The 22,460-nt window shown below is 36.3% G+C and overlaps 1 protein-coding gene and 14 non-coding genes across 15 annotated transcripts in view; 1 reads left to right on the forward strand and 14 right to left on the reverse strand.

Annotated features, from left to right (window-relative positions):
- The window catches only part of Pdfr (Pigment-dispersing factor receptor), a 417,264-nt gene that overhangs the window by 256,079 nt on the left and 138,725 nt on the right, over positions 1-22,460 (forward strand). The window lies entirely within an intron of this gene.
- TRNAN-GUU (transfer RNA asparagine (anticodon GUU)) lies at positions 18,646-18,719 on the reverse strand. Its single transcript has one exon. It is a non-coding gene; the product is annotated as a tRNA-Asn (tRNA).
- TRNAN-AUU (transfer RNA asparagine (anticodon AUU)) lies at positions 19,116-19,189 on the reverse strand. The gene has a single exon. It is a non-coding gene; the product is annotated as a tRNA-Asn (tRNA).
- On the reverse strand, positions 19,273-19,346 carry TRNAN-GUU (transfer RNA asparagine (anticodon GUU)). Its single transcript has one exon. It is a non-coding gene; the product is annotated as a tRNA-Asn (tRNA).
- Positions 19,587-19,660, reverse strand: TRNAN-GUU (transfer RNA asparagine (anticodon GUU)). The gene has a single exon. It is a non-coding gene; the product is annotated as a tRNA-Asn (tRNA).
- Positions 19,744-19,817, reverse strand: TRNAN-GUU (transfer RNA asparagine (anticodon GUU)). The gene has a single exon. It is a non-coding gene; the product is annotated as a tRNA-Asn (tRNA).
- TRNAN-GUU (transfer RNA asparagine (anticodon GUU)) lies at positions 19,901-19,974 on the reverse strand. Its single transcript has one exon. It is a non-coding gene; the product is annotated as a tRNA-Asn (tRNA).
- Positions 21,156-21,229, reverse strand: TRNAN-GUU (transfer RNA asparagine (anticodon GUU)). Its single transcript has one exon. It is a non-coding gene; the product is annotated as a tRNA-Asn (tRNA).
- TRNAN-GUU (transfer RNA asparagine (anticodon GUU)) lies at positions 21,312-21,385 on the reverse strand. Its single transcript has one exon. It is a non-coding gene; the product is annotated as a tRNA-Asn (tRNA).
- Positions 21,469-21,542, reverse strand: TRNAN-GUU (transfer RNA asparagine (anticodon GUU)). The gene has a single exon. It is a non-coding gene; the product is annotated as a tRNA-Asn (tRNA).
- TRNAN-GUU (transfer RNA asparagine (anticodon GUU)) lies at positions 21,626-21,699 on the reverse strand. The gene has a single exon. It is a non-coding gene; the product is annotated as a tRNA-Asn (tRNA).
- Positions 21,783-21,856, reverse strand: TRNAN-GUU (transfer RNA asparagine (anticodon GUU)). The gene has a single exon. It is a non-coding gene; the product is annotated as a tRNA-Asn (tRNA).
- TRNAN-GUU (transfer RNA asparagine (anticodon GUU)) lies at positions 21,940-22,013 on the reverse strand. The gene has a single exon. It is a non-coding gene; the product is annotated as a tRNA-Asn (tRNA).
- Positions 22,097-22,170, reverse strand: TRNAN-GUU (transfer RNA asparagine (anticodon GUU)). The gene has a single exon. It is a non-coding gene; the product is annotated as a tRNA-Asn (tRNA).
- TRNAN-GUU (transfer RNA asparagine (anticodon GUU)) overlaps positions 22,410-22,460 on the reverse strand; it is a 74-nt gene continuing 23 nt past the window's right edge. Inside the window, exon 1 of the tRNA in view lies at positions 22,410-22,460. This exon is cut by the window's right edge and continues 23 nt beyond it. This is a non-coding gene — a tRNA (tRNA-Asn).

Consider the following 22,460-nt stretch of genomic DNA (forward strand, 5'->3'; position numbering starts at 1 on the left):
AATTTTCGATTAATTAATTAAATTAATATATAAATGGTTCCACACGTCGAAAATTAAAGAAAATCACGTTGAAAAAAATTCCTGCCTTTTATTTCATCTTAATAAGGAAACGTGTCACATAATTTTATTCTGGTGTCCTTGGTCTTTGAGAAAAAAAAATGAAAACTGTAAGATTAAGTAATTTCACCTGTTCGTTCCCTTAACTCTGCCAGAGAAAATAAAACTATTATTATTATTATTATTATTATTATTATTATTATTATTATTATTATTATTATTATTATTATTATTATTATTATATGATGGTAAATCTAGTTCAACATCATTGTATGCACAGCACGCCATTATATACACTCGAAATAATCGAGAGTCGTTAACAGTGCTACCATCTCTATAGCCACAACAAATGACTAACATTATTTACTACTAGTGCTGTCACACTTCTGTTACATGAGAAAGACTCGCAAGTATTTGACATATTTGTGGTACACCCGCTCGCGAGCAGTTGGCCTGTTTACACTTCAGTCGCTTGCGCGCAGTTGGGCAAAAATTGATCCTTTCGTGCGCAGTCGGTACCCACCCAAAAATTTACTCCCGTATGAGCAACAGCTCGTAGTCGGTAGTTCAAAACCACACTGTAGATAAGCAGAAAGAAGACAAAATAAACAATTAATATAACCAATAAAATAGTACAATTACAAAAACAGGAACCTATATGATAAATAAAAGGCGGAAAAATGTGCGTTATGCCTTAAGTTCAGTATGAACGGACTATACAGTTATCATTCACTCACGTAAACAGCGCAAGAGAGTACAGTCTGGTAATAAGAACCTCATCACTCCATTCAATAGATCTATAAATACTGGAATGAAGTTGTAATATAATTATTATGATCTAAAAACTTATCTCAAATGTTAACTGCCACCGCCTGGATGGTTAAAGAATACATTACACTGAATCACAATATACATCCGTTAATTATCGAAGAAGAAAGTTCGAGATCTCTGACTCAAACAGTTTTTCAACATCGAAAAGTTTCTTTCCGTGTCACAAGATATTAGAGATGCAAATGAGAAAAGCGACGTAGTATGTCGTTTTTCCGTCCACTCACAATGTTACAAATAACTGTATAACCGGTATTTTTTGCAGGATTTGTGGAATTTTTCTTTCACCTTTTCACCTCTAAAATGTGGGTTGTCAAGTTTCTTGAACTAAATATTTGCAGACATTATTATATTACATAAATCCACATTAAATTCAGATCGTGTATGTTTTTCATTATTTGATATCGAAGACCTTTCTACGTTGTCGGTATGTTTCTTGCTATTACAATGCCGCTTTCTGTAATATTTCCTACGTATTTTAACTTCACATTTGCGCACTGTACAGAAAATATTTTCCCCTTGCGGAATCAAAATCTCTCTTCCTAATTTATTCTTAGACTGTTTAATTCCAAATCCTTCGACTTAGGTATTTTAAATCATTTTTGTGCGAGATCGTGCGTATTTGCTTGCTTTCCGCACAAAATCAATATGCGGTAAGTGTGAAATACCACATTCAGTATTCCCAACGTAACACACATAACAATTTCCCTATTCTTACCGCTTAAGCGTCATATTCATTTTACTGCTTTAGGCTTTTAACATATTATTTTTAAAGACGTTCAATATAGTAATAATTATAAATTGGAAACTTACCACTACAATTTCACCTGAATTGCACTGTTAATTATTCATTCATTCATTCATTTATTTTATTCCATAGATCTTACATGAGCAATGAAGCTTTAAGATGTGGAACATGTCAACATTTTACAATATTACAATTACAATTTTTACAAATTTTTATAGTTTTACAATTTAGTAATTTTCTACAATTTTTACAATGTTGTAAATTATTTTTTTTTTTTTTTTTTTTTTTTTTTTTTTTTTTTTTTTTTTTTTTTTTTTTTTGGCGAGATGTAGTGAGATGAAATGAGGTCCGAGGATTCGCCAAAATATTACCCGGCATTTGCCTTTTCGGTGGGGGAAACCTCGGAAAAACCCAACCAGGTAATCAAATCAAAGGGGGTATTGTTTTTAAATATTTTCAAAAATTAAGTAAACTCTACAACACCAAGAAAGTTACTGCATTTGTAATGCAAGTAACATTAAGGAAGCCGTGAAAAACTCAACAAGATTCCAGACTCATCATAGACTGGGAGAAAAAAAAGACAGACGTATATCACGGCCTGCTGCAGTATAGTAAACACAGAAAACATTTTACAGGAACAATGTTGAAGATAGATATATTTGTTTTCCAAAGTTGCCGTTATTGAACAGAAACCAAGATGGAGATTTCGTTGCAACTAATTAGAAATTCGTCTTTCAGATATGTAATAAACGATCTTCGCACAAAATAATGTACGATACACGAGCGGTATGTTTGTTTTCATGTTCTCGGAAATTAAAAAAGCTCAACAACGTTTCGCTTTTTCAATCTTTTCCTCGAACATGAAAACGTCAACATACCGCTCTTGTAACGTATATTACTATTACGCAACATACCACCTGCACAAAGGCAATAAACAATATTGTAAACACCTGACTTTCTTTCCCATACGACTAGAAGTTGACATTGAAGGTCATTTGTTGGTTCCTACTTCTACTGCCGCCCTCTCGTACTGCATTTATGTTATTGCGCTTGTACCTGTGACGTCATCCATACTTCAGACCAAACTAACCTGTATCGCGTGGTAACGCACATTTTTCCGCCCTCTAATGGTAAATAACAATCACAATTGAAAATGTTTATAACCAATATTCACAAGTAACTTATATAAGGCTAATATTTAGCCATTAATTATCTAATTATCTATGTTAAGTTACCTTAATAATTTCTTTAATTTTCAGTTTAAAATTAATCGTACTTATGCTAGCTAAAACAGGGTACTGGGAAATTAATTCTTTGTATAGTTTTAAGCCACATTTGAAACCACGTTTCATACCAGCAACAGTTGAACGTTTGGATTCTGAGAAATGAAATAATATGTTTCTTCTCCTATTGTAATAATTATGTCAATATGTGTTGAAATTTTTCTTGTTCTTATGAAAGAAAGTTAATAATGTATGTTTATATACTGTATATGCTCCAATTTCAAAATGCTGAAATTCGAATAGGGAAGTTTATTAGGCTAATCAATACACTTTTTCAGACAAATTTTGATTCTTCTCTTTTGTAGTAGCTTAAATCCAGCGCCTCTCGTATGGATTTAGAATCACTGTCCCAACCGACAATGCCATAACATAATATAAATTGCACCAAGGATAAATGAATTAAGTCCACACCTGTGGAGCAACGGTCACCGCGTCTGGCTGCGAAACCAAGTGGCCCGGGTTCGAATCCCAGTCGGGGCAAGTTACCTGCTTGAGGTTTTTTCCGGGGTTTTCCCTCAACACAATACGAGCAAATGCTGGGTAACTTTCGGTGCTGGACTCCGGACTCATTTCACCGGCATTATCACCTTCATATCATTCAGGCGTTGATGTTGATACAGCGACGTAAAATAACTCAATAAAATAAAAAATAATTAATTAATTAATCTTAAAATATTAATAGTGAGATAAGAACGAAGTGTAACAAATCTATAAACAATTTTGCGTAATTTATTACATAATAATGCAATATGTGTATCCCATCTAATTAAAACTAACAGATGTGTACAAAGAAAATCTTTTGCAATACACTTTGAGAAAGGCTGCTAGGTAAAATAAACAGAAGAATATTTTCAACAGGCAAAGGACAATGTATTTTTTTTTTTTGCGGGTAGCCTGAACTTGCAATGTTAAGAGTAAGTTAAATGTTGCAGGAAAATTTACTATTACTTCAACAATCCGTAATTCCACTGCATATGATACTCTTTAGTGAGTAAATTGAATGAGACTTATAAGGAAGGGGGCCTATCAATTAATTTCAAGAAAACAAAATACATGGTTGTGGGTAGTCGCTGCAAGGTAAATTTAGACACTGGAGATACACAAATATAAAATTCTGAGTCTTTCAAATATTTGGGTGTTACCCTGAATAGTCAGGCCAAAAGTAATGAAGATATTAATAATAAGATTGGTCAAGGACAGCGGGCGATAAGACAATTAAATACACTACTGTGGAATGACAAGGTAACAAGGAAAACTAAGACAAGTATATATAAACCTATAATAGAAAGTATATGTACCTATGGATCTGAAACTTGGGAAATCAGAGACAGGATGAAGAAGAAATTGTTGGCTCTAGAAATGGATTACTGGCGCCGTAGTTGTCAAATTTCGAGGATGGACCACATTAGGAAGCAGGATGTCCGAAATATAATGCAAGTATCAGGAGATATCTTACAGAGTGACTTATATAGAACTAACACATTTCTTTCTTTCTTTATTTCAAAATGAATGACGCTAGCCACAATTTGTTATACCTCAAATGTAGAGTATCTTTGGGAGATTACTAACCTCTATAGCAAATGTTGAAAATTCGTTATTTATTCGGCTGGAAATTCACTTAATGACCAGTTTTTAACGTCAAATTAAGCAGGAGTTTTGATTCCCTGTCACGAGATGCGCATATGTTTATTCTTTATTCCTTACTAGCCGTACCCGTGCGCTCCGCTGTACCCGTTAGAAATAAATATAAAGTAATTACATAATTAAGATAGGACATTTGATCCAGGGAATATTCGTGTTTGATAGAAGGATAAATCGTTTAATATGTTACTTAATTTAAATTGCATCCAAATAATTAAAATGCGATCATTTTGGTCCAGAGACACTCATTTGGTGCAATGACAATTCCTTTGACATGTTTCTTAATTTTTATTACATGCAACCATAGTTTAATGAAGATTGACTCATTTATATTTAATGTGTATACTTTATTTTACTTGTTATATGTTTCCATTGAATTATGGTAATAACTTAATTTTAATTCTTGTTTTCTACGTATTCAGTAAATGGCGCTTGGCCCACTATGGTTCTGAACCCTTCAAATAACTTAAATAACTTAAATTATATTATATTATATTATATTATATTATATTATATTATATTATATTATATTATATTATATTATATTATATTATATTATATTATATTATATTATATTATATTATATTATATTATATTATATTATATAAAAAGTGTGTTGATAACGGATGTACCCCGATAAGTGAGTTTTCAATTTGTTATGGGGGCTCTTGAATCTCAGGAGGAACAAATTTTATTTTACAACAGGGCAACATAATCTGCTTGGCTCATTACCCAAATTTTTTGCATTGCATTTAATGCATCTTATTTTATGTATTTTAAACTCGATCCAATTGAGCATAGTTAAAATTTGGATTATAAAATAATGAAATGCTAAGCTAACATATTATTACTGCATACTAAATCAATACACTCTCGTTGTTCGTTAATTCTCTGAGATAAACATTATTTTAAGAAATATAGGAAACGAATACACAGAATAGCCTATCAAGTTTTCTGTGCATAAGAAGCTATTTTAATCTTACCTGTCCTCAATTCACTCAGAAGTTACTGTAATAACATTATAGCATTATGTCCATACAGAGAAACTACACTTTCCAATGGTGAAATAATAATTAATTATACAAATCGGTTAATTTAGCTTCCGATATTGCTTCATACAGACACAGAAACATTTTCTGTAGGCTATGATTCATAGCTTTCGATTGTTGTTGACCAAGGCCCCTTATATTTATTTTATTTATTTATTTATTTATTTATTTATTTATTTATTTATTTATTTATTTATTTATTCTGGTGTAGTTAAGGCCATCAGGCCTTCTCTTCCACAACACCAGGAATACAAATACAATAACAGAAATAAAAAGGAAAAAAAAAAACACTATAAACGAAGTAAAGTCACACAAAAATATACACAGGTTGCAGTCACACAAACTTTAAATGAGTGATTAAGTATAATTAATTGTATCCTAATTAACTAACATAAACAAGAAACTTGCGATTTTAATCTGGAGTAAAAAAAACACAAATCAACACTTCTAGCAATATCTAAAAAGCATGAAACAAGACAAAATTTTCCAATTTAATTTTGAATTGTGATAAAGTCCGGCAGTCCCTGACATCATTAGGTAGCGAATTCCAGAGACGAGGTATTTCTACAGTGTAGGAGGATGAGTATAGAGACGTTCTATGATGAGGGATAGAAAGAAGTGCTTGATGTCGGTTTCGAAGAGTTGTAAGAAATTGAAAGCGCGATAAGAGATAATTCGGAGTAGAAGTATGCATGATTCTAAATAGAAGAGACAGTGAATGTATTGTTCTTCGTTCCTTCAGACGCACCCATGAAAGTAACTGGAGGGAAGGTGTTAGAGACTAAGTCATTTGTTTATTTCATTACATGGCCTTAGATGGCAGTTATTTTAATTTTAAAACTCATTTATCTCATTAAATATCAGTCCTATCAAAATTTTTCAAAGAATAAAACGTATCGGAAATGATTTGTAAAGAAAGTTTTGTTATGTAACATTTTTCATAAAAATCAATAATAAGCGAGATATTTCGATTTATTTAATTCAGGCCCCCTTATAACCCCCCTTTTAAATAATGTATTTTGAATGCCATATAGCCTAAAATCTAAGTTACAACGAACTTAATTTATATTCCAATTTTCATCGAAATCCGTTCAGCCATTATCGCGTGAAAAGGTAACAAACATACAGACAGAGAGACAGACAGACAGACATACAAACAAAAATTTCAAAAAAGCGATTTTCGGTTTCAGGGTGGTTAATTATATATGTTAGGACCAATTATTTTTGGAAAATCGAAAATTACCAGAAAAATTTCGGCTACAGATTTATTATTAGTATAGATTATTGGCAGCTGTTTTCGACATTTTGTTTTAATCACTGAAAATGCAGTACACATTAAATCAACGGCTCTTTCTTGTGAAGCAATACTGGATTACGAATTCAATTACAGCTACTCAAAGAGCATACCAGAGAGAATTTGGTGTTCGTAATCCTCCCCCCGAAGAAACAATACTGGGACTGGTAAACAAATTGAAAACAACTTGAAATCTAGAATAATAATAATTTTAATGACAATAAATATACAGAATAAAGAATAAGCATCTGCGCATCTCGTGACAGGGAATAAAAACTCCTGCTTAATTTGACGTTAAAAACTGGTAATTAAGTGAATTTCCAGCCGAATAAATAACGAATTTTCAACATTTGCTATAGAGGTTAGCAACCTCCCAAAGACACTCTACATTTGAGATATAACAAATTGTGGCTAGCGTCATTCGCTTTGAAATAAAGAAAGAAAGAAATGTGTTAGTTCTATATAAATCACTCTGTACAATCAGTGGAAACTAAACGCCTGATTTGGTATGGGCATCTCCAGAGAACGTCAGCCGACCTCTGGCCTAATAAGGTCTTCAACTGGACTCCCCCGGAAAAAAAGAGAATAGGAAGGCCAATGAAAAAATGGAGCAAGGAGGATCAGAAGGATATGGTCTGCAGGGGTCTACAAGTGGGCGATTGACAAAACCGGAGTACCTGGAAGTTGAGAAGCGGGAGATGGCGACAGCCGTCAAATTACTCGCAATACATACATATACATACATGATACTCTTTATTGCCGTTAGCATGCTCATGTTATTTATTTCACATCACCGGTGACCTAAATATTCCTACTTAAAATGCAAAACCACGATCGTTGTACCAGAGAGACTTTAAAGCAAGTTTATGCATGTATTATGGTTTGAAGGTTTGTTTGATAATTATAGAGGGACATCATTTTATTTTTACTTCAATTTTTATTGTACCTTTGTTTCTAAATGTACTTTACTCGCACCTCTTTCACTAATGTCCTTGCTAACGTCAGTCACACAAACTTATGGCCGCTGTTGCTAGCAGTGAAATAAACAGTACAGAGTACAGTGTGTTTCAGAAATATGTTGAATTTTATATAGAAGATAGAGCTTATATTATTGAAGTTTATTTTCACACAGGTATGGTGTGTGGCATAACTGAATTTATCTGTGTGGACTGAGCACAAGTGAAGATTAGAGTTACCCAAAGTACGGTACCCTATAATATGGTACGGTACTTAACAGCATTATTTAAACAAGAGTTTTGTTTTACTGTTTGTAGGTATGAAGGACGATGACTGAAACTGGAATTACAATATAACCGAATGTGAACAACAGTTTTTTTTTCACAATTTTCTGATTATATCATTATGGAATATTTTCGTAGAAATGTCATTAATCTGATAGATAAACTTAGAGCAACAGAGTGTACAAAAGGAAGAAAATTGTAATATGGCCAACAAAGGTGACAGAAGATTCTGTAGAAGATGCTAGAGAAAGGATGGAGGGAGGTCCTAATGAGTCGGTCAGAAGTTAGCTGTAGAAATTGGGGTTTCTTACGGAAGTGCCCACAAAATTCTCAGGAATAAATTAGGTTAGTAATATGCTGAATAAAGTAGGCATTACATAATGAATAAAACCGCCTGAAGAGTTGAGTTTGTGAAAAAAAAATGTTACTATTCTACTGTTTTTTGATAAAATACTGTAAAAGTAATGATTAAACTGAAAATCGTAATACTATATTTCCCTCTAACATAAATGGATGCACTACTTTTCTCTCCTCCTATAGCGAGTAAAATGATTTGTTTACATATTGCACTAGCAACTCCAAACTCCTGTAATGGAAGGGGGGAACAGTGTTTCCGAGTATAGCCAGGTTAATGTTAAAAATGTTGGTAAAAATAAAGTGATGTCCCTGTATAATGAAGAAATTCTTCTTTTAATTAAATCATAGTTGTTACAGTTTTATTATGAGATTTTTGCGAAAACTTTTCGTAATTTTGAAGGTATATAATGTAGTTTTCAGTTACAACCAGCGTGATTAGATTAGAGCGGGATTTAATTAAAACGGAAGAAGATGCATGAAAGCATATTTAAACTACAATTATCACTCTCGCGGGTACCGGGTGTTTGTTTACTTAGCATCTTCCATCTACGGGAGATGGTTTTATGTCTGATAGCTCAGCACACATTGTGGCTAGGCTGAATAACGTCAGTAGACTCTTCACCGGGCATGTGCCATGTTGAATTATAGACTCCAATTGAAAATATTTCAACAGAATACAGAAAGTTTCAACCAGATCAACACTCTTGTGGGCCCTCATTGTCAAGTATTCGAGTCCGAGAGTTGTCTAGTGTTTAGTGTTCACAATTAGATGCTTATTTTATTTATTTATTTTTATTGCTAGTAAGTGTGAAATGAATACAAATTAATAAATACAATGAAAGATAAAGTAGCCCATTCCTGAATGAGTAAGACTCGTGCTCAGGAGGGGATTCCAATACAGACAAAAATAACATTAAAATTGACAGTGAATACAAATTAAATAGTGTTTAATATGTTTAAACCCAAACTATAAATCCAATACAAATTTTTTTATTTTTTTTTTTAATTTTGAGAGGATTCGTGCTTGAAATATTATTGGAATAAAATTTGTTTAATAATCTTGGATCTTGACTCATACTATGATAAAAAGCTGCATTGGTTCGTTCAGACAAACGTAGAGAATTCATATTTTTAGTTCTTTATTTATGTATATACCTTTCAAAGTTATTAAAATTTCTATGAAAATACTTTAATAAAATAAAATAATAAATTTGTTTAATGTTGAAAACTTTGAAATGTTCAAACAACAATTCAGTTGGGTAATTTTTCTGCTTTTTTAAACAAAATTTTAATACTTTTTTCTGTAGTAAAATTAACGGATATAGGTTGCATTTATAAGTTCCACCCGAACCTGTAATACCATACATATAGATTGAAATAATCCTAAAAAAATTACACGTAAACAGTTAAGTGACAAAATATTTATTAGAATACCAAAGTAACCTAATGTTTTACGTAATTTATTACAAATATAATGAATATGATTATTCCATTTTTAATGATTACCAATAATTATACCTAAGTATTTAACCTCATTAACTTCATTAATAACTGAACAATTGCAATTTATATCGGAACAATCAGAATTATGCATTTTAATTTGTAGTATAGATGAAATTGGTTTATTACCTTTATTATTTAAAGAAAATGGGATAGCTATTGTTTTATCTTTATTAATTACAAGTGGTTTTAAATCGAACCTTTTTCTATTAATTTTAAGCCGCAATTTGCATTATAATAAGCATCAGTCCAAGTTTTTCCACGAAAAGGTAAAACAGTATCATCAGCGTACGAATATAAATCACCTTCATATTCTTTAAGGTCTATCATTAAAAGGTCATTAATATATATTAAAAATAAAATCGGTTCAAGGACTGTTCCTTGCGGAACATGAAAGGCAAACATCCAGACGTCCAAGAATTCGATTCCTGACACTGTTCAGAATGTTTTGTTTCAAGAGTTCAATTCATAGTGCTGGGAAAAATTAAAATTCCGTGAATGGAGAAGAAAATTGATCTTTAGAAAGGGTTAAGAACTGACTTCTAGATATTGTCAAGAACTATATAGATCTTAGATGGTAAATAATTAATTATATCTCTAGGTTTGTATGAGACTTGAGTTCTAATATTGTCTAAAAATTCAATTTTCAGTTGGCCAAGAATATTATCATAACAGTTAAGAAGAATATTAGAGTAAGGGAGGGTATTGTCGGATACCATTTTGATGTTTCAAAATAAAGGTAATTGAAAAAAGTTAGAACTAGAATTACTTAGTATTATAATAACCTCTTGGGGTTCCTGCAGATTGTACATAAGTATTAGGTAATTTACATAATATGTATTTCCTGTACAACTTGCAAAGACAAAACAGAAATAATATCATCACTGACAGAATGGGAAGCTAATGTCGGATACATTAGACATTATTACATAAGAGGTATGATAATGCATTTAAAATAATATATTGCATATCAGAAACTATAACAATAGTGTTCTGTTTAGCCAACTGATATGCAAGCCTTTTAACATAATTTCTGGTTCATCCAAAATATTTTCTCTCCATCATTAACACATAGTCAACTAGCTTCTCTTCAAGTGAAGCTGGGAGTATTGGTTTTCGTCCAAGTTTCGATTTAACGGCTTTGGTGGGCTCAGAGTTGGACCGTACATAATCAAATAATGTTGATCTTTGGAAGCAGCAAGATAGCCCATTCTTTTCTCCCGTACTGCGACAATGGCATTTACCATATCTTTAGACTTCCATTTTTTTAGACGGAATCTCTTTTTTCTTTTACTTTAGGCATTTAAAAATATCAGAAGAAGAAACAATTCGTTACTTCATAATATTCGATTAATTAGAAAATTAATTACTTACATTAATTAAAAATACCCAAGAGTAAAAATGTAGTGGTTTGTTATAGAAAACATATAAATGGGTTTAAGGCAGCTTTTATGTAGCGAGCAGCATTGAAAGACAGCCGACAATGCCCTCGGCTAGTATCCGACATTGCCCTCAGCTAGTATCCGACATTGGCCGACTCTTCACAAACAGTAAAACAAGCCAGCTGCATGAAACATGTTGTCGATAGCATTTCTGCAATTAGAGAATTAAGAAGCCTTATCTATGGTATATCAAACAGTGCATACCATGTTGTGTAAATATAAGAATAACTTGTAACGAATAAATCACATTACTTACCCTCAAAAAAATTTTTTTTTTTTTTTTTTTTTTTGCAGAAACGTTGAAAACACGCTATTCACACACAGTGAAGCACTCAACAGTAATGGCTATTCATGTAGATGTTCGTCTACTTGTAGAGAACGTAATGCATTATTTTCACATCAGATTGCACCATTCGATGGAAAAGAAACATGTTATCCGAGATTATCCGACATTACCAGACCTATCCGACAATCCCCTACCTTACTCTACTAATTGTAGAGAGCGTGACGTGACAGCCAAAGCTCACCAAATACTGGAAGAATTTCTTTATAAATATCCTTTACTGTCAGAGCTCTTGCCCAGAAAAATCGCACAACGGAGCGCTGCTCGACAACAGTACGCTCATGCAGAGGTACCGCCATCTTCCAACTGCTACTTCGTCGTGTCACTTGTATGCATAGCAATCAGCTTGACACCTGGATAATATTGTCATCTAGTGGTGATAGTTTGAGGCACCTCATTAAAAATGCAGGCGTCTACTTCGGTTTATAACTTACTGATTCGTCTATTTTCCATATTTTGCCTATGCTGTGTCCTGCATCGTGCTAACCACATGATAGTGGGAGGTCTTTAATAGCTATAATTATGTATATTAATAGTTCAAAAATATACTGCCTATATCAAATTAGATTGTAAGACAATATAAAGTGAGGAAAATTAAGAAATAAAGAATGAAGACTTTAAGATTTCAGCAAAGAATTATTTCAGGTGTATAAATTTTCGGTTAAATTGACCACTATACACAATTTTATTATGACCCAAAATCCATTCAAATGTTGAAAACTATTTTTTCGTTTTTAGCTGCATCACAAAATTTTCTCTTCACATTTCGGACTGATAAGGAACAATGCCACTGAAGCAGAGATGCTGTATACAGAAATTTGCTTGGAATCTTTCAATCAATTTTTCCAGTACGGTAACACTTTTCCCGTTCTTCATATGATAGAATAGAGATATATAATTCTTTTCTCATACGCCTTGGCTTCTTCTTTTTTTCCGTACCACAGTGTGTCTCAGCCTTTGTATTAAGAAGTACGAAGGAAGTACACTTTTTCCGTCTCTTGTATCATTAATGACGTTTTCATCTTGTTCGCTGAAATTGTCATAGCCCATTAGGTAACAAGTTCACTCATTCGTTGTGGTACAAATGCCACTATATGCGACAACCTATACACAAATCTCCATGGTAACTGGTTCATTAATTCAACTAAAGGAAAGTCGCACAAGGAATCACTGCTCATAAAATCTTTAGCTGAACAAGTCAGAAGTCCTTCAAAAGAAATGAAGCAAAGACTGATTGTATCCCTTCAGTATGTGAGAACCTGATTGATTCGTCTATTCTTTAGAGTGGGTTGTTTCTTGTATAATTATTCAGAGTCACTTGATACAGAATGCAAAAATTCTTACCTTCTCCAAATCAGTAATGTCTGTGTGACTGTTCACATTATTGTGGACCAGAGGTCTCCAAAAAGCGTATCGTCATTCGTGCTCTCAATGCTGCCCGCCGAACACAGTGTGCTGTAAGGCTAGAGAAGGGAGAGAGACTCGTACCTCAACAGATGGGAGCGATCAGTGGGGGATCGCGGCAACGACTGCTTATGTTTACAGTTAATAACATCAAAAGAATAAGAAATATACGTTTGTATATTATTTTGACATACTATGAAGCTGGAGCCCTGCTATTGACACAAGCCATTGCAAATTCAACCTCTTCTGTTCTATGATGCCTTTCAATGCCTGGAAAAGATCTTCTCCAGTTGTATTTTGTAATTACATCTAGAAGACATTCAGACACAGTAAAATGTTCATTAACTCCTCGGATGAAAATGGCTAGGTGAGCTTTGTCATTTCTATCTGTGTTTTCGTCGAATGCATGTGAGTAAGTTACAAACTGGTTAATTGTGGTTTCGACTTCAGATTTAATTATATTTACAATCTTGAAATTCCTCCTCTGAACTGTAATTGGAAACAATTTAATTTTCTTAAACTTTGATTTTGTTCTGGACACAGTATTTTACAAATTATGCTTCTGTAAAGGGCTTCATTGATTTTCCAATATTCCAAGCTAGAACATAGCTAGCAATAAGCTTTTTCTGTTTCATACTGAGGACACGTGTGTGATTTGTGTTTGTATTTTCTTGTTTTATATTTATCAAAATATTTGTGGGCCCATGCATTACACCAAAAGTGAAACGAAAAACATATGTTTGTCATGCGGAACTGAGTGTAAACGTATTGTAATATACTGATTATTATGTATATCCAACAATTATACAGATAGTCCCAAAGAAATTATTTTCACATGTCCAACATGCCTGTAATTGTATGATATTTTTTTCTGAAGAGTCGAGTATAGTCGTTGCATATTGAATTTTAACACACGCTTAAGAATTTTCGAACAAATTAAGCATTTCACATTCTCCCCACTAACACAAAAATTTCTCTTCTTATTCATCCTTGAATGTAGGCTACTCTGTCCATGATTAGAAGACATTGTGAAACGGTGGAACACTCCGACCAACACAATGATAATGGCAGTCCGCCACTGCTCTTCGTTTGCGCATAAACATTGAGTACAGTACAGATGGGGATGGGTGAGGCGGAGCGCGCTCATTACGCACTGGCTTCGGTTCCGTTCAGGCGCTTACTCGCGAGTAGGCTTTTGGAGACGTCTGTTGTAGACATTAGATTAGTAAAGTTCATAGCGTTTTTGTTTCGCTTGTCATTTTTTTTTTATTTGAAGTTCAATTGTTGTGCTCGAGTTTACATATTGAAGTTACATACTTTTGCAGATAGTGAGTGGAGCCGTGGACGCTAGAAAATTGAGTATCAAATGAAGAAAGTGGAACATTTCCGACATATTCTTCTTTTTGAGTTCAATAGAGAGGCGACAGCAGCGGAGGCAGTCAGAAACATTTGCGCCGTGTAAGCGCACAATGCTACTGGAGAGAGCACGGCAAGAAAATGGTTTTCTCCTTTTAAGGAGGGTCGTTTTGATATTAGTGAGGCACTACGTTCAGGAAGACCTTCGTGGTTTGATGAAGACCGTTTAAACACATTAACCCACAATGACCCACGTCAGTGTACCCAAGAACTGGCAAATGTGATTAACTGTGGCCATTGCAACATTGTGCGACATTTATTGCCACCAACTGTCACGTCTTGCACACGCAGTCCAAGAAAAATTACCAACAAGACTGCGTGAAGTGATGCTACTCCACGATAACGCCCTTCCGCACTCTGATAACCTGATACAAAACACTATCCAGAAATTAGGTTTGGAAGTCATTCCGCGCCCATCTTATTCACCTGATCTTGCGCCCTCAAATTTTCATCTTTTTCGCTCTCTATCGAACTACCCTCAAGGAACTTCCTTTCCGGATGAAAATGCGCTCCGAACATGCTTGACGACGTCTTCAACTCAAAACCACGCGATTTATACAGGCGTGGGATCGAAAAAATACTCCAGATCGTTGTAAATATTGAAGGAGAATATATTGTTGATGATTAACCTTCTCTTGTGTGTATCTGATGTATTTAAAAAAAAACTTAGCTGCGAACTTATGCACCAGCCAACTTATGCACCAATCTTTGAATATGTTTATTTTAGATCATCCGTCCTTAAGTGAGGTTGACCACTGGGATCCGGAATTAACAAACATAAAAGATAAAGGGAAATGAAATGAGCAAAATAATGATTCTATTTGTACATTAAAACAAAAATTTACGTGTTAACATATAGGTGATAGTGTAGACTTTGAAGAGAGGCCTTCAGAATTTCCATTGCAATCTTCTCAACCTCATAAAAGGGAATTTTAAAGGATTTAAGGATACTACATGTAAATTTTGATAAACAATCCCTCGCTCCAAATAGTAAGCCTGTAACATCCCAGTTGTGAAGCGAAATGCCATATTTTTCACTGAGGTATGGAAGACAAGGTACATATTTAGCTCGCTTGTCATCATTTACCTGCAGTGCTTGATTCGTGTCTCGTTCAAAGCAAATCGTAGGATCTAAGACCATCGCTTTCTGAGTTCTTCTATTGATGGCAATTATATAGACTTTTCTATGAGAATCGTCTTCAGACACACAATGAATCTCCTGATGTACTTCCCATCCTCTATTCCTTAACAGGTTGGCAATTGCTGTACGGGCACGATGGTGTCTGTTGTTACGCGGTAGCTCTCCCTTCTTACAGAACCCCAGTACGTGGCCAAGTGTTTCAGTCTCGCTGCAGCCGGGATGGCGACAACGGGTAGTACTGAAGGTTCTGCCAGGGACAGATCTCACTGCGGTGACGTTGCAAGACATCTTGATGGCATTGATGTATTGCTCAGCAATTGGACAGAGTTATACAATAATAGACCAACCGACAATTAAAAAAAACGGAGACATTTGCAAAAAATCTTTATTATTTAACCCAGTAAAAATGAAGAGTGCGATATCTGCCCTCTGTTGACATTTATATTTTGTGTTGCAAAAATTCTCTTGCCTTTCTTAGGAATATAAAATTTAACACGATAACGAAATATATCAATAATAATAAAAATAAGAGAAAAAGAAGGAGAAGAAGAAGAAGCAAACGAAAAAGATTAAGAAAGTGACGGTGAAGAACAATTACCGCTACCTCTGCTGCTATAGAAACCATTATTTTGTAGACAGCAGAAAATAGTGTTAATGTTATTCTAAAACAGCCTGTGTTAGCTGAGTTCGCTTCATCTCTTTTGGTGGTTACGATATCATCGAACAGGATGCTCCTGCGGGAGGACTGAGCAGTGTACCTGTTCTTGAACAAACTGCCTCGTCCGGATATTTGAGAATTCAGTCTCCGAGATATCCCAAAAAGGCGGAACCTTCCTGACCACCGCACAAATACGTCCTCGAGGTGTCTGATCTGTCTGCGGCAATTGCGACCGGCAGAGAGCTCCGGCATCCGGCGAAGAGGACGTGTGGTCAAGATGTTAGTATTATTGTGATGTACCGAAGTACGTATCATATTTCCGTGCAGGAATTCTACATTACCATATGATGAAGGATGGGTGCAGCAGAGAAAAATTCTCTCTGGCACCGGGACTCGTAACCGAGTCTTCAGCTCTACGTGCTGACGTTTTATCCACTAAGCCACACCGGATTCCAGTTCCGATGCCGGATTGAATCCTCTCAGTTTAAGTTCCACCTCCACCAAAGGGTTATTATTGGGCTGATTATTACTGTTTGCTTTTTTTTCTGAGGTTTTCCCCAACCGTAAGGCAAATGTCAAATGTAATCTTCCTCTTACGATGTTTGGTGACGTATACACGTCCGTTGATGTGACATATTAATGAATTTAAATACTATTATAGACACAATCATGCCATGGTATGAAAGAAAAATTTCACAACCTCGAGCGGGAATCGAACCTTTTCTTTCTTTTTCTTTCATACCATGGCATGATTGTGACTATAATAGTATTTAAATTCATTAATATGTCACATCAACGGACGTGCATACGTCACCAAACATCGTAAGATGAAGATTACATTTGTAATGTTTCTTTCAACCAATAAGTAGGTGCTGACTAGATCAGACGCTACGGACAGTAATCTATAATAGAGTCGCCAGTATGAAAGGATAATTCCAAGCGTTTGGCGTGAGACGAACTGGATAGCTCAGTGGTAGAGCGCCTGACCAGAAAACAGGAAGTCGCAGGTTAGATTCCAGCTCGAGGTTGTGAAATTTTTCTTTCATACCATGGCATGATTGTGACTATAATAGTATTTAAATTCGCAAATGTCAAGTAATATATAGCGAATCCTCAGCCTCATCTTACTATTACTAATTCTGTCGACGCTAAATAATCTCGTAGTTGATACAGCGTCGTTAAACAACCAAGTTAAAAAATAATAACAATAATCCAGGTTGTTAGTCGACGATAAGAAACAAAAGATGTTAGAACAAATTAATTATAGCCTATGTATAAACAAGTGAATACTCTTTTAAATTTAAGGGCGACATTTGAAATTTCAATGGAAGTGAAGAGGGTGAGGGGTGAAACCTAAAATGTAATCAAAACTGGTCTTAAACTTCCTGCTCCATAGGCCTATTAATTTGTTCAAATTAAATTTAATTTAAATAAATATTTCGAATGGGAAATTTTTTAAATATATGATGCTACATAATTACGTATACTGATATCAAGCTTTACCAGGATACAAAATTATTATTAATGTATCATAGCGAAAGATATTTAGCCTAAGGATGGGCTGTGCACATAGCATTTCCATTAACAGTTGAATGAGCTAACACTCGGCGTCACTAAAAATACTGTAATACAGTGCGTCATACACAAAATGGTATTCACATTTACCAGGAACATAATGAAGATTTAGGAAAAGGAAGCTATATTTTGCCAACCGGTGGGGTAAGATGGAACCACCAACCTTTCGATTAACAGGCGAACGCGCTAGCCAATTCCACCAAGGAGGTTCTACAGTATGCTATACGTAAGCTCATAATCATCATTACCAAGATTGTTAATGAATGTATGAAAATCAAATAATATTTCATCCTATCCCCCTTCTCCTTTATCTTTACTAGAACACGTAAAGAATGTAACAAAACCAAACAATACTTCGCCCCGGGGGGGATCGAACCAGCAACGTTTCGGTTAACAGCCGAACGCGCTAACCTACTGCGACACAGAGACAGCTGTAACGCTATGTGATATACGTAAGCTGATATTCGTCTTTACTAAGGATACGTAACGAATTATCAAAATCAATAACGCTGCGCCCCATAGTGGGATCGAACCACCAACCTTCCGGTTAACAGCCGAACGCGCTAACCTATTACGCCACGGAGGCAGCTGTAGTGCTGTATGATATACGTAAGGTGATATTCGTATTTATTAGGATACGTAACGAATTATCAAAATCAATAACGCTACGCCCCCGGGTGGGATTGAACCACCAAACTTCCGGTTAACAGCCGAACGCGCTAACCTATTGCGCCACGGAGGCAGCAGTAGTGCTGTATGATATACGTAAGCTGATATTCGTATTTACTAGGATACGTAACGAATTATCAAAATCAATAACGCTGCGCCCCCGGGTGGGATCGAACCACCAAGCTTCCGGTAAACAGCCGAACGCGATAGTCTATTGTGCCACGGAGACAGCTGTAGTGCTGTATGATATACGTAAGCTGATATTCGTATTTACTAAGGATACGTAACGAATATATCAAAATTAACAATGCTGCGCCCCAGGGTGGGAACGAACCACCAACCTTTCTGTTAACAGCCGAACGCGTTAACCTATTGCGCCACAGAGGCCGGTACAACGGTGCGTGATAAAGTAAGCTCATAATCATCTTTAGTAGGATACATATTGAATGTATCAAAATCAAACAAATTTCGCCCCTGGGTGGGATCGAACCACCAACCTTTGGGTTAATAGCCGAACGCGCTAACCTATTGCGCCACAGAGGCCGGTAGAATGCTTTGTGATATACGTAAGCTCATAATCATCTTTAGTAGGATACATATTGAATGTATCAAAATCAAACAAATTTCGCCCCCGGGTGGGATCGAACCACCAACCTTTCGGTTAACAGCCGAACGCGCTAACCTATTGCGCCACGGAGGCCGGTACAATGCTTTGTGATATACGTAAGCTCATAATCATCTTTAGTAGGATACATATTGAACGTATCAAAATCAAACAAATTTCGCCAACGGGTGGGATCGAACCACCAACCTTTCGGTTAACAGCCGAACGCGCTAACCTATTGCGCCACGGAGGCCGATACAACGCTTTCTGATATATGTAAGCTCATAATCATCTTTAGTAGGATACATATTGAATGTATCAAAATCAAACAAATTTCGCCCCCGGGTGGGATCGAACCACCAACATTTCGATTAACAGCCGAACGCGCTAACCTATTGCGCCACGGAGGCCGATACAATGCTTTCTGATATACGTAAGCTCATAATCATCTTTAGTAGGATACATATTGAATGTATCAAAATCAAACAAATTTCGCCCCCGGGTGGGATTGAACCACCAACCTTTCGGTTAACAGCCGAACGCGCTAACCTATTGCGCCACGGAGGCCGATACAATGCTTTCTGATATACGTAAGCTCATAATCATCTTTAGTAGGATACATATTGAATGTATCAAAATCAAACAAATTTCGCCCCCGGGTGGGATCGAACCACCAACCTTTCGGTTAACAGCCGAACGCGCTAACCTATTGCGCCACGGAGGCCGGTACAATGCTTTGTGATATACGTAAGCTCATAATCATCTTTAGTAGGATACATATTGAATGTATCAAAATAAAACAAATTTCGCCCCCCGGGTAGGATCGAACCACCAACCTTTCGGTTAACAGCCGAACGCGCTAACCTATTGCGCCACGGAGGCCGGTACAAGGTTTTGTGATATTCGTAAGCTCATAATCATCTTTAGTAGGATACATATTGAATGTATCAAAATCAAACAAACTTCGCCACCGGGTGGGACCGAACCACCTTCCTTTCGGTTAACAGCCGAACGCGCTAATCTATTGCGCCACGGAGGCAGCTGTAATACTATATGATATACGTGAGCTGATATTCGTCTTCACTAGGATACGTAACGAATTATCAAAATCAATAACGCTGCGCCCCCGAGTGGGATCGAACCACGTACCTTTCGGTTAACAGCCGAACGCGCTAACTTATTGCCCCACGGAGGCCTGTACAGTGCTTCGTGATATACGTAAGCTCATAATCATCTTTAGTAGGATACATATTGAATGTATCAAAATCATACAAATTTCGCCCACGGGTAGGATCGAACCACCAACCTTTCGGTTAACAGCCGAACGCGCTAACCTATTGCGCCACAGAGGCCGGTACAACGCTTTGTGATATACGTAAGCTCATAATCATCTTTAGTAGGATACATATTGAATGTATCAAAATCAAACAAATTTCCCCCCCGGGTAGGATCGAACCACCAACCTTTCGGTTAACAGCCGAACGCGCTAATCTATTGTGCCACGGAGGCCGGTACAATGCTTTGTGATATACGTAAGCTCATAATCAGCCTTAGTAGGATACATATTGAATGTATCAAAATCAAACAAATTTCCCCCCCGGGTAGGATCGAACCACCAACCTTTCGGTTAACAGCCGAACGCGCTAATCTATTGTGCCACGGAGGCCGGTACAATGCTTTGTGATATACGTAAGCTCATAATCAGCCTTAGTAGGATACATATTGAATGTATCAAAATCAAACAAATTTCGTCCCCGGTGGGATCGAACCACCGACCTTTCGGTTAACAGCCGAACGCGCTAACCTATTGCGCCACAGAGGCCGGTACAATGCTTTGTGATATACGTACGCTCATAATCATCTTTAGTAGGATACATATCGAATGTATCAAAATCAAACAAATTTCGCCCCCGGGTGGGATCGAACCACCAACCTTTCGGTTAACAGCCGAACGCGCTAGCCTATTGCGCCACGGAGGCAGCTGTAATACTATATGATATACGTGAGCTGATATTCGTCTTCACTAGGATACGTAACGAATTATCAAAACCAATAACGCTGCGCCCCCGAGTGGGATCGAACCACCAACCTTTCAGTTAACAGCCGAACGCGCTAACCTATTGCGCCACGGAGGCCAGTACAATGTTTTGTGATATACGTAAGCTCATAGTCATCTTTAGTAGGATACATATTGAATGTATCAAAATCAAACAAATTTCGCCCCCGGGTGGGATCGAACCACCAACCTTTCGGTTAACAGCCGAACGCACTAACCTATTGCGCCACGGAGGCCGGTACAATGTTTTGTGATATTCGTAAGCTCATAATCATCTTTAGTAGGATACATATTGAATGTATCAAAGTCAAACAAATTTCGCCCCCGGGTGGGATCGAACCACCAACCTTTCGGTTAACAGCCGAACGCGCTAACCTATTGCGCCACGGAGGCCGATACAACGTTTTCTGATATATGTAAGCTCATAATCATCTTTAGTAGGATACATATTGAATGTATCAAAATCAAACAAATTTCGCCCCCGGGTGGGATCGAACCACCAACATTTCGATTAACAGCCGAACGCGCTAACCTATTGCGCCACGGAGGCCGATACAATGCTTTCTGATATACGTAAGCTCATAATCATCTTTAGTAGGATACATATTGAATGTATCAAAATCAAACAAATTTCGCCCCCGGGTGGGATTGAACCACCAACCTTTCGGTTAACAGCCGAACGCGCTAACCTATTGCGCCACGGAGGCCGATACAATGCTTTATGATATACGTAAGCTCATAATCATCTTTAGTAGGATACATATTGAATGTATCAAAATCAAACAAATTTCGCCCCCGGGTGGGATCGAACCACCAACCTTTCGGTTAACAGCCGAACGCGCTAACCTATTGCGCCACAGAGGCCGGCACAATGCTTTGTGATATACGTACGCTCATAATCATCTTTAGTAGGATACATATTGAATGTATCAAAATCAAACAAATTTCGCCCCCGGGTGGGATCGAACCACCAACCTTTCGGTTAACAGCCGAACGCGCTAGCCTATTGCGACACGGAGGCAGCTGTAATACTATATGATATACGTGAGCTGATATTCGTCTTCACTAGGATACGTAACGAATTATCAAAACCAATAACGCTGCGCCCCCGAGTGGGATCGAACCACCAACCTTTCGGTTAACAGCCGAACGCG

This window comes from Periplaneta americana, chromosome 9, assembly GCF_040183065.1.
Source record: "Periplaneta americana isolate PAMFEO1 chromosome 9, P.americana_PAMFEO1_priV1, whole genome shotgun sequence".
In the NCBI taxonomy this organism is placed as follows: domain Eukaryota; kingdom Metazoa; phylum Arthropoda; class Insecta; order Blattodea; family Blattidae; genus Periplaneta; species Periplaneta americana.